Genomic DNA, 13,235 nt, shown 5'->3' on the forward strand with positions numbered 1-13,235 from the left:
CGGGTGTTTAGGTGTTTTCAAATATAGCAGGATAAAGTTCTGCATGGAATATTCAGTAAATTCCTATGTGGATGATAAAAGATGTTGGTATAAAAAGAGAGTATTGTCTGGTAAATTCACGAGTTCAGAAATGTGGAGTTTTAATACATACAGCGTAAGTTAGTAAAAAAAATTTATTCCGGTTTTTTTATATTGTGTTGCAGCATCGCGCAAAGATTGCTCGTCTGAAGAACTTCTGCACACAGTTTTATTAGCTTCTAGAGCAGACTCGACCGGTATTAGATACAAAAGAGGGTTTGATTTGTGGGGTGTCGTGGTCATCAGAGAAGGGACTTAAATCTCCCCTGCTTCTCCTCGGATGTAGCAGCGTTTTTGGTATCACTATTTCAGGTCAGTGGTCCTTATTCCAGAATAGAATCCGTGTTTTTATGCCATTAAATGGTACCACGACATGAAGAACTTGAACAATCATGCGACTCTAAATATTTGCATTTGGTGTTGGAAGGTCTTAGACGTTTACTCGCTAAACCAGTTTGCAAGAAATCGCCCTTAACAGTTAACATGTTGCAGAAGATCTGCATGCATTATGGTCACGCTGCTGCGACTTTGTCAGAACTTAAGGATTTGCGCACTGTGTTTGTTGGGGTTTGCTGGGTTTTTTCAGATACAGCGAAATCAAAGGTTTGAAGAGATGCGACATTCAGATTCATCAAGATTTTCTACATATATTCGTAGAGAGCAGTAAAACTGACAATTATAGACAAGGTGCTTAGGTAATAGTTGCTGCTATCAGGAATACCACATGTCCCGTAGATATGGTGATCAGATACTTACGAAAAGAATATCTTGGAAGACGAAACATCAGAGCATTTTATCTTCTGCGGGTTGTCATTTTGTAAAAGCACGGCTACCTATAAGTTTAGAGCTAGTCAGTTGTCGTATACAAGAGCAAGTGAAATTTTCAAACAAGCTATTGTAGTCATAGGTGAAAATCCCAAAGAGTTTACCCTCCAGTTTGAGGTCAGGGGAGCCTCAGCAGCTGCCAACAGCGGGGTGTGTGTGACAGACTGTTTAAAAAGCATGGGAGGTGGCGGTCAGAGAATGCAAAAGATGGTTATGTAGAAGATTCCCTTAGCAAAGGAAGTCAGTGTCTCTTAACCTAGGCATATAATTAGAATCATAAAGAGTTGTTTGCGTTGATCGATCGTTAAAACAGTATGGTGGCGCGAGTAGTACTTATAAGAGGTCTTAAATTTATTAGTGAGATGGTAATAAATCGATCGGATTGGTGGCGGTTTCAATAAATATGATCTATATATAGTTAATTGATACAAAATGATTTTCTCTCGATTAGCCCGTTCTTTGGTCTTCATGGGGAGAGCTGCTGCGGTAAGGCGTCAATCTCCTATATGAATGTTGTGTTGTGTATTATGTTTAAGCATGCAGTGGCAGCGCGTAATAAAATATTTTATTCGCGTTTAAGCGAAGCGCATTTAGCAGAATAAATGTATTTTCTTATTGAAGCTATTAGCTGAAGAATAGAGCAGTGATGTGGCTTTGTGATGCGATTTGATTAACAATATCGCATTGATTCGTTTCTGGTTTATTCAAGCGTATCATTTAGGATACTCGGTGAGTGGTTTTATGCTCTCACTTTCACGCTTAACGTTCAGCGAGGTGTACCAGTAGATTTTTCCCGAGTTCAAGAGAAGAGAGGTGATATGTGATTTTTGTAAGGTTTTATTCGATCAATTTGCAGTCTTCGGGTAAGTCTTAGCTATGCTTCCTTGGTTTAGTAGTCCACGTAGGCCCTAAGGATAGGCCTTTTTTTTCATCTTGTTACGGCATTACTGACACCAGAGCTGCTGCTGCAGTAAGCCAATCTCCTATATGAATGTTGTGTTGTGTATTATGTTTAAGCATGCAGCAGCAGCATAGCAAGAAAATATTTTTATTCGCGTTTAAGCGAAGCGCATTGCGAATAATGCTAGAAGCATGTGCAATGTGAAACATTTTAAACAACTTATTTCTTAATATTTGTGAATAATTTAGCATTTTGTATATTTTATATTGTTCAATATCTGTATTATTTATGTAATAGTGATCTTGATGATGTGTTTTAATAAGTTAAATTTAATTTGTATATAAATCGTATATGATGTATGGATCTTGGGTATGGATGATGCGTGTTGAGGGGATGAAAGGGTTTAACGATATGCTTGGTGAGTTGGGGTGTGCATGTATGTAAGTGAGGGTGCGTGGAGTGTACATGTTGTTTCATGGTGGGAATATGTGTGATTGTATGAAGATGAAAGTAGGTGCTACTTTTTATAGTATTTTATATTAATATGAAATTGCTGTATTTGTGCAATAATGGGCCTGCAAATTATCATGATGTGTTTTAATAATTTATTTCCTAATATGTTTGAATAATTTATCATTTTGTATGTTTTGTGCAATAGTGGTCTTGATGATGTGTTTTAATAATTTAAATATAACTTGTACATAAATCATATAACAACGTTTTATTGTGAAAGATGTATGGAGGGTGTGTGTTGAGAGGGTGAGAGAGGAGTGCATGTGAGAGGTGTGACTGTATGAGGAAGAATGCAGGGTTACTATTTTATTTATTATATATATTTTGTCTTTTAGTAAAATATCGTATTAATTTTAGTTTTTAGTCTATGTACACTAATGTATTATATTTTAAATTAACTTGTGTTTGTTAGTAATATTTTTAATATCCACACGGACACGTGGAAGAACAATACTGTATTGAACATGTTTTTACCGTGTATAAATAAAGCTATTATTATTATTATTATTATAACCTACAACTGAAACTTGAAGCCCGCAAAACTCATTGATTAGCTGATGACAGACTAACTTGGTCAACACTGATAGGCGGCGCTATACCGAACATCGGCGTAAAGGCGTAACAGGAGAGAAGAGACATTGAGATCACTATTTGACATGCGCATACATGCGGTTTGGCTGCATTATATCTATAAATAACACGTTAGGAAGTTTTTTTAATATGTTAATAATTACCAGGCAGAACCAAATTTTGTCAAATTCTAGTATCTCACGTGAAGACTGCTGACGAGGTAAGGTAGTAGTAAGAGCATAAGATAAGATTCTTGCGTTTAAGAGAGTTTTATATGGTTAGAGGAAATGATCAAATTCTTTTAAATTTCATTGTATTCAGCAACGTAAAAACGCTCGTATCTAATGAATCATAATTTTTATTCAAATTTCCACACACTGAAATATCAGGATATTATTACTTATTATTTTTCTCTATTTTTGTATTTAATAGACCAACTAACATTAGGCCTACTAACGAATACTTGTATGTTAATAAATCCACGAATAACTCATTCACTAAACATACAGGTAATAACTCAAGATGATGAAAATAAACCTAGGGGTCGTCATCAGTTGTTGGTATTTTCATCATGTTTTGCAATGCTCTTACATGTAGTTCGGGGCCGGAGGACTGCATCGCTCTCTGTAATCAATGCTTTGAGGTCTCCGATACATTAGCCCATATGGGATGCACTAAGCATTGTGAGGAGCTTGCGCAGAAGGATCACGGCAAAATTACGTGTTCAAGATTGACAGGTAAATGTTTGTAATGTTTCAACATATTCTAGTTTAGCTTCCAATTTTAGAGTTGCTTACCAAATGGAATTTTTTTAAATGAAAAGAATAACAAAATACGAACAAACCAAAATCAATGCCGCATATTCTTCAGACAGTGATATTGAAACATCACAAGACACACATTAACCTCAAAGGGCATATCTATTGCAAAAACAAGTTTATCTCTATTGGAAGAGAATAATTATCACATTACAAGTTTACACTCGTTGCAATTTTAATGAGTATTTATCCTGAAAAAGAGAAATTGTGTTGGTAAAGTTCAGGCTCGTACGCGTCCTTCCCGCGTTCGAATTTTTAAAGCGTAAATAAATGAAGCGGACACTATAGCACATGAGTTATTATAGAGATCTTTTTATGTTCATTCACGCATAGATCATATACATGATTCATGTATAAATGCGCGGCCTTGTCAACAAAGATTAGCTACCGTCTCATTGAAATTGTTTATTTGCATAATAGATACAATATTGATCACTGAGACTAGTATACCTGAATATACTAATCTCAGATCGATCACGCTCAAATTCTAAGCTCAAAATATGTTTTATTTTTAGTCCAAATATTTCTCATGTTGTTGATAAACATGATTTGTAATAATTATTTATCACAATTTACTAATATAAAATAAACAGCGGCTGATTTTATCCATATGTTTAAAAACATTAAATTTGTAATACTTGATTCAGAGTTTTTTTCTGAGAACAACAACAGTTTTGACGGGCATGTGTAAACCTTTAATGACAATGAAATTAGACCTCTCAGATGCGTGTAGATGTTGAGAAGAGGTGGTTTATAACCGCTGCGTGATAATACCCCCTATGTCATTTTCCAAATAACGGTTCCTATGCTCACGATGATTAAACGTTTGATATCAAATTTGGTATCAACCTTCGACGGAAAGTTTATAGAAAATTATTATATAAGTTATTTTGCCATAAACTCATCAGACTCTGATTAAATGGGGATGGAACTAGTGGAGACTTTTTAATTCGGCTATGTTTAGTTAGCGCCATATATCAAAAAGTATAAAAGCTATGATTTTAATACTTGCTCTATGTTTCAATTACTTATTCTTTTCAAAATATCTGAATTTCCAACCCGGTACAAGCTTCAATAACGGGGGACCATACATTTGTATGAGAAATAAAACCTACCATCTGTCCAAACTCACGTGTTATTCCAATGCACATTAATTTGCTTCACCGGGCAGCCCTGGCTTGGTCATATTTGTAAGATTGGTGTCAAGAAACCGTAATAGGTACAAATTTTCTGTCAATCAAATATGGTTTATTCTCTACATGTCAATCTTTAAATCATTAGCATAGTCCTTTTAATACCGGGGTACCGCCTTGATGAGTAAATGACAGCAAACCAGTGAAAATACCCCCAAAACTCGGTCAGTGGAGCTCCGTCCGTACATATCAATACATTATCGATTGGATTAGTCGACCGTAGCGGACAATTCGATCGCTCATTGGATTAATATTATCACGTGGTAATAAATTTGCATTGGACAATAGATTACTATAATGGTTGAGTACTGCATATATCGGTTTAATATTCACTTAGTGGGTTTATGGCTGGAAAGGTCACGGTGAATTTGCCGTGGACATAACTGCACTATGAACTGAATTTGTAAACAGGTTTCGTTCATTTTAGAATAGGTTTTCATGACCGACCGTATTTGTCTTGTAACTTCTAACTTTCCTAAATAAAACTAGTTTTAGTTATCAAAATATTAATTAACTGATTAAGATTTTTTATCGTAGTTGCGCCGGCATCCACTACTCAAAATATTGGACCTGCCTGTCGTTTATCACACGTTAGGCGATAGTAACAACAAAAATTCCTATCGCTTATTCTCTAATTCTTAGACAGTGGCTGTGAGCGCCGAATTTCATTGGTTTCAGCATGCCGTCTTCCACGTAATACCCTTGTCGAAGCGCCAGTATGTAGCGCGCAACTAAAACAGTAAAACAGGTTTTGTTCATTTAAGAAATGGGGTGTTCGTGACTAATTTAGTTATTAACATAATAACAAAATGAGACGATAAACGATCGTAGTCGGCATCCACTACTCAAAATATTGAACCTGTCTGTCGTCTATCACACGGTAGAGGAAAGCAAAAGCCAAAAATTCCTATCATTTATTCTCGAAATTATTTGCAACATACCTTCACCGTAATTATGACTCAGACTGCTCGTGCATATTGCACTTCGCAATGTAAAACCTTCTTTTGTATAGAGGTGAATTATAAATAAAATACTGGAATAACTTACGAATTTTGCGAATTTTCATCCAATCTCATTGGACTTCATCTGGCAACTGCAAAGATGCTCCGGTATTGATCGTGTCGGAGACTGGTCACGTGTCAATCGGCAAGGAATATTGACAATCGATGAATCCCAGGCGTGCGATAGTTGGAATCTCAGGCCCCCTCGTTTGTTGAGGGATGGCTTCTCCACTCGTTCCCAAATCGCTTCTCGAACTCCCCGCTCAAACCACCTCTCCTCACGATCTAGAATGATAACATCCTCCGTATCGATTTGGTGTCCGGAAGTTTTGGCATGAGCATATATAGCAGAATCCGGTTGCCAGTCAGTAGAACTAGGCCGTCTATGTTGACCAAGACGAGCTTTAAGGGATTGCTTTGTTTCTCCTACATACGCTTCTGTGCAGTCCGAATCCCCACACTTATAACCGTAGACAAGGTTAGACTGTTTGTCTCTGGGGGGCTTATCTTTAACATGCACTAGTTTTCCGCGCAATTTGTTTACCGGCTTAAACGCGGTTGTGATGCCGAAGAGTTTATAGATGTTCTTTACTCTTTCAGAGACACCAGCACAATAGGGGATAGTTATCAGTGTTTTGCGAGTGGCTTGTTCAGAGTCTTCATTGGGGGTTACTGGGGCTTTTTGGCGTCAATTTTCTTTTGGCCTGCTCAAAGGCCCAGTCCTGGGATTCATCGATTGTCAATATTCCTTGCCGATTGACACGTGACCAGTCTCCGACTACGATCAATACCGGAGCATCTTTGCAGTTGCCAGATGAAGTCCAATGAGATTGGATGAAAATTTGCAAAATTCGTAAGTTATTCCAGTATTTTATTTATAATTCACCTCTGTTTCTACGACTGGATGAATCATAATATACATCAACACTTCTTTTGTATACTTTGATTAAGGTATCTTCAAACCTGATATTCTTCGGTTTTACGATTATGTAACAAACTGAAATTAAGTCCGAAACTGCTTTTTACAAATCTTAAGTTTGTAACAAAGGGTACAGACAACGATATCGTTACTGACGTCAGTCAAGAGTTTAAGCAGGATAATAGGAAACCACGTGACCAAAACCAAAACCAAACCCAATACTCATAACTTGAAATGACCGATCGTTGCGGAGCTTATTTAAACTTCCATCATCTTGAATAAATGAACCTTTTTCTTTTCTTCTCAGCACCAAACAAAGGCAATCCTGCCTTAAACAAGAGATCAATGCATATTATGCGAAAGCATCGGAAACCTTCGAAAGCGGTTATTATTCTGCGGATTATTCTACCCTTGTCCAAAAGTCCTACACTAATGATTGTGTGATAGTAGCAAATGGACAAGCACCTTTTGGGACAGAAGGTAAACATTTCAATAACTTTGAAAAACAAGACTTTAATACTAACATTGTAATACTAACAAATGTTCGAATAAATGCTACTTCCATATATCGTCGGCCGTATTACATACTGACGTATTCAAAAATTTTAACATTTTTGAGAAAATTGGTATATTAGTTTATTATGTTCTACTCTATATATTCACCAAAAGCCATGCCTCAAAGTGACTTAATTAGTAAAATATTAATTAATTTAATTATATCGTATTTACAAAACCTTGAAATGTCTGCATCACATAACGAGGCAAGCCCAGAATATCGTATTTGCAATTTGAAGAAAAAAAATTGTGATACGATGGGTAAAACTGAAACATGGCTTACTATACTGTTACGATGATGTAAGGCGCTGGCCTCCGACATAATATTAATTACTTTCTGATAATGTTATGTACAGGGTGAGAAAAGTGCAATTGGGGAAAGGGGCATCTTTATTATGGTACTAGGTTGAACTTTTTAGCTTTTAAAAAATTATATGAATGCTGCATTCATTCGTAATATTGTGTGAAATCAAAGGAGTCAATGGGCATTAACTCTAGAACTAAAATGAGTCAAGCAGTGAAATGAACAATCGAGCTGTGAAAGGGTATTGAAATGATGAGTGAACTGAGCACATTAGCGGTGACATGAGTCAATGAGCGATGAATTGAGCAAATGAGGATCTGTGAATTGAGTCGAAATACGCCGATTGCATCAATTTCAATTGGTAACTTGTGCTTGTCAAAACCAGTAAGTTTTTACTTACTAATATTTCGTCCATCTTGTCGGAATACTTCATCATAATGTGAGCGTCTGATCCACTTTCCCCTGAAATTGGCTTCCGGTTGTGTGTAGTTTTACTCCCATTCTTCATAAGAGGGTCATATACGTGACTTTGGAAATAGGTTCCTTCCTCTCATGGTCTTTGTCCCCTCTTTCTGATCTCCGTCGTTTCTCATACTTCTCTAGACTTTCTGACATGCTCCTTGCCAAGTGTTTTGGAGTCCTGATCCCAAGTTTTTACTTACTAATATTTCGTCCATCTCGTCGAAGGACTTCATCAGATTCATTAGAACTTAGAGCTTCATTAGACTTTCTGACATGCTCTCTTGGAGTCCTCCCACTTTGTTTGTTCTTGTTCGAGTGACCTACGTTCTGACCGAGTAAACCTTTTCGTTTTATCGCAAGAGGGGAAATACCATTTCTCGACACGCTAATTGTCCAGAAACCTGACAGTTCGGTAAAGTTCCTGGTATACAGGATACCAACTCAAACTCACCAATATTTCAGTTATAAGTCAGAATATCCCTTCCATCAAAAAATTGGAGTAATCCGAACCCTGTTTGATCGCACATACGAGATGGAGGAAATATTAGTAAGTAAACTTACTGGTTTTGTCAAGCACAAGTTACCAATTGATTTTAAGTACAAACATCATGAATCTATTCACTGATGCGTCAATTTCGTTGTGCTAGGCGTAAAAATGCATCGATTGCGTATCGAAATACGTCAATAGCGCAATGATATGTGTATAGCAAAAGAGGATTTGGAGGCATAAAACTTGGGTATTGAACGAGTCACGAAAGTATCATGTCATATGTTAACCTTAAGTGGTCGAAGGTCAGGTGTTAACAGGAAATGGTCAAGGTCAACCGTAAGCGCCTCCATTTAGAACCGAATGACGTCAGAGGTACATGTACCTCTATGGCGGCGCTTGCTATGATATATTCTTTGATAAGTTTACTCATCAGCAGCGGGACACCCACGCTTCGCGCGGTTCCCCGGTAAATGGGAGCGTGCGCTCAAACAGAAGGAATTACTGAACATGTAGACTCATTGAAAACGTAAACTTCATTTTTCTAGACCTGTCCCTTCTTGCATTTATTGTTTAGCTTCTTTCTTTCTTTTCAGTTTCTTCCATGGGCCTTTTTTGTCCCTCCCTATTTTTTAATATTTGCTGCTTAGCTTTTAATTTTCCGTTTCCATGTTATTTATTTAACCTCGTTATTTTTTCTGCCCTTGCTTGCATTTCTTTCAGATTTCTTTTTATTTGCTGCTTAGCTTGTGATTTTCGTTTTCATGTTATTTGTTGATATAACCCCGTTCCCATTATTTTATAAATCTACACTTTCTTACGTTTCCCTTTAAGCTTCTTTTGTTTCTTTTCTTTTTCTACATATTTTGTTCCTATTTTTTATATTTCCTGCTTAAAGGGGGTAACCCTATCGGTTTAGAATATGGATTCTCTTCAAACTTACATACAATGTCAAACATTGTCCCCTTTATCAATCTATGTGAGAAAACGGGAACAATTTCAGCATAAATGTGAATAATTAGCATATTAGCAAGCCAATACACTGGTACGCGTGAATTGCATTCTGGTCAGGCATCCCGAATCAACGGCCGAGCGCATGTCCCGGTGGAAACAGGAAGTGTTCGCCTTGGCACTGAAAACCGGCTCGCCCCTGTACACTTTTATACCCTCTATTCATACTGATTAATCTTAAAAAACATTACATATCACTGCGCTCATTATCATTCTTGACAAGATAGCCCATGCTGTATTTACTTCGCTTAATTATTTCTTTATTTTTAGCTATATGATGCACATTTTCACATATTTATGATTTTTCTTTGCTTTATTTTTTACCTATTTTTAATGGGGGAGGTGCTCTCATAATGTTTTTCATATTCCTCATATCATGCTTGACAATATAGGTCATGTTTCCTTATTTATTTCGCCTCTTATGTATTTCTTTATTTTTGTTTTTTGTTTTATATCATTATAGCGCCATCTATAGTTTGACATTAGGGGGCATATTTGATGTATTTTTGCGGACGAGTTGGTACTGGGGTGAAGTCTTCCGAATCTATTCCGATTTCATTCTATGACTACCCAAAACTCCCGTGTCGTGTAAAATGCGAACAACTGGTAACCTGTAAAACCGCTGTGTTTCATGATTTCTCCGAAATACATCGACTTGGAGCGTCGAATTTCAGGATAGTAATGAGAAAAATAGTATCTATTATGTGATACCAAAACCTCATCAACAATGAAAAAAATCGGGGGATGATGCTATCGATCGGGTTACGGACCTTTAAGCTTATGATTTCCCGTTTGCATGTTTTTTATTTAATGCTGTTATTACTATTTTAGCTTCTTCTTTTCACATCAATTATTTATTTATTTATTTATTTATTTATTTATTTATTTATTTATTTATTTATTTATTTATTTATTTATTTATTCTATTCGTCCTTTCCTAATTTTAGCTTCCTCCCTACCTTCCAAATCCTTGGTAATCTCGTAACCACATCCCGTACCCTAAACCACAACCTGTGATCCATCCACAGTAGGCCTACTTTTTTGTCCTCCTTTCTTTTCTTTTCTCTTTCTTTCCGCATATTTTTAGCTTGCTCGCTCTTTCTTCCCTTCCTTCCCTTTCTTTCCTTCCTTCCTTCCTTCCATTCTTTTATTTTCTTTCTTTCTTTCAATTTTCAAAATAATCATAGAAAAGCTTGATTTTCGCCCAAATTCCAAATATTTTTGATGAAGTTGGTCAAAATTCAAAAAAATACAAAAAACGGTTATTTAAAAATTGATGAAAAAAAATGGCCCAAGAATTTTTTTGTTACGTTGAACGAAAACGAAGTGGGCCAAAAAAACCGTTTTTCGGATTTTGGGCCAAAATGAGAATTTTGCCCCAAATTTGACCTAACAGATGAATTTATCAAGTCTTTGCCATTCTAAATAAGTATACTTTTATATACTTTAGACCAACAATTTAGCAGTTTTCATAATTCCAGGGTTAAGACCAACCTTAAGTAAATTCTAACTTTCTTCGTGCTTAATATCGCATCATTTATGTTCAGAAATGAAGCAGGCTTGGTTAGATTGGTCGGAAAGTAATCCCACCATCAATCGGATATTATTCACAACTACTGCATTCGGTGAGAATAACGGACATATTTGGGTAGATGGTATTGGAAATACCTACCACGATGATGCCCTCGTTGGTACGGAAACAGGACACCTCGCCCACACGCAACTTCGCCTACACGGCATCTCGCCTACGTGCTATCTCGCCCCTATGCAATGCAATGCATTGCAATGGCGGTTGTGAATGTATCATGACGATCGATGTGACCGGAAGGCTGTACGATCAAGGATTCGTTCCAATGAATGCACATGAATATTCAACAAATTTGTGTGTGTGTGCGTGTGTGCGTTTTATAAATTGAGGCCCCTACCGTCCGCGTCCCGGTGTAGATTATGTTCGGTTTTTAACACACCGTGCTGATGTGGTTATACCAATATTTTTAAATATTTTAATATGTGCATGCATTTTTCAACATGCATTTTAATCATTTGATAACTTCGTGTTAAAGTGTGTTATACGTGAATTTTATGAAGATAATTATAAAGAAAAATATGGCAGTCTTAATTTTCTTAATACCATTGATACTTTTAATAACTTGACAACGTGATAAAGTGTTTAAAATAAATTTGTGGCCATTTTCAGCGAGCAGGGCCTGTACTGTGCGTTTCGCCCCTTTTTACACCGCGGGTATTTGCTGCCGACGATTGCTTGACAAGTCCCCTGCGTGCCTGCACACCGCCAGCCAAACCACGGAATGGCCCGGAAATGGATTATATACTGGATACGTTGCGTGCTACGGTCACAGTGCCATTGATTTACCCATGTCATACCCGGCGACTTCGCGGAAGTCTTTACTTGCCAGCGTGTTGGAGGATGGGTAGTGTGCGCAACAAAAAATTTGTAATTGCGGGCCGTGTTAAAACATGTTTTGTGCTTGTAAGTCCGGACCTAGACTACTCCGTAGTCCACTTGCCCATTGTGCATACTCTGGATATTGCATTTAAAGGGGCATTTCGTGATCCACAGCCTCATCCCCCCCACTTTTCTCAAAAAAAGTTGAGATTTTTATATCACTGGAAACCTCTGGCTACATAATATTTATGTACAAAATATTTCTTGCAGATCATTCGTTTTGCAACGCGTGAAATTTGAATTTCGTTCTGGTGCACCAGAACGAAATTACAACGCATTGTCTATGGAGCAGTGTAATACACATAATCATGCATAACTCGCAAACGCAAAATCGGAATCAACTGAAATTTTGGGAATAGGCTTTTTCGTGGATATGTACTGAAAAATGTCATAAAAAGAGGATGCTAGGATCACGAAATCCTCCTTTAAGCTTAAAACTCCGATTTAAATAATTTGTGCACAATTGATAGATTTTCACAACTGATCATCTTTTGAGTCACCGTACTCCCTCTGTTTGACTTATGCGATTAATAAACTGGTAGATTCTAAAATCAGAATTGTTCAGTATTGAAGTGCTTAATGACATTATGATGTTGCATTCAATAATATAAGCCTACGTATACTTTACTTTTACTGTCACTAATATAATTATATAAACTTTTTCATAACAATTTCATACTAGTATTTTGATGTAATAAATATCAGTATAATTTCGAGTTCAACTGAATGCTTTCATCATGATTAATAACATGTTTTATTTATCAAAAATCGACAATGGCATAGTCTAGTCCGGACCATACATACGAAGACGAAGGAAAACCATTGAATTATGATACAAAATCACAAGGGTAATGAAACTTAATTCCAATTTTCCCATCATCACCATCACTTTTTTACATTATATTAGCTTATATTTTCACGAACAATAATTAATTTAATATGTCCAAAATTTAGGCCTTATAAATGTATTTTTATGTTAAATCCTTATGTATTTTATTTTTACAGGTATGTTTTCATGAACAAAAGAATCTATTAGGCCCTATTATATGTGATATTTTATTTTACAAATTATGTTTACTACTTCATAAGTTCATATAAGTTCATACTTTTTAGTGTTAAATCAATTATGGC

At 36.4% G+C, this 13,235-nt stretch overlaps 1 long non-coding RNA gene across 1 annotated transcript; it reads left to right on the forward strand.

Moving 5' to 3' along the window:
* Nucleotides 1–3,053: 3,053 nt before the first annotated feature.
* On the forward strand, nt 3,054–11,326 carry LOC140148039 (uncharacterized). Its single transcript, XR_011858438.1, has 4 exons — nt 3,054–3,107; nt 3,397–3,624; nt 7,126–7,298; nt 11,185–11,326. It is a non-coding gene; the product is annotated as an uncharacterized lncRNA (long non-coding RNA).
* Nucleotides 11,327–13,235: the final 1,909 nt, after the last annotated feature.

Source organism: Amphiura filiformis, chromosome 3 (genome assembly GCF_039555335.1).
Source record: "Amphiura filiformis chromosome 3, Afil_fr2py, whole genome shotgun sequence".
In the NCBI taxonomy this organism is placed as follows: Eukaryota; Metazoa; Echinodermata; class Ophiuroidea; order Amphilepidida; family Amphiuridae; genus Amphiura; species Amphiura filiformis.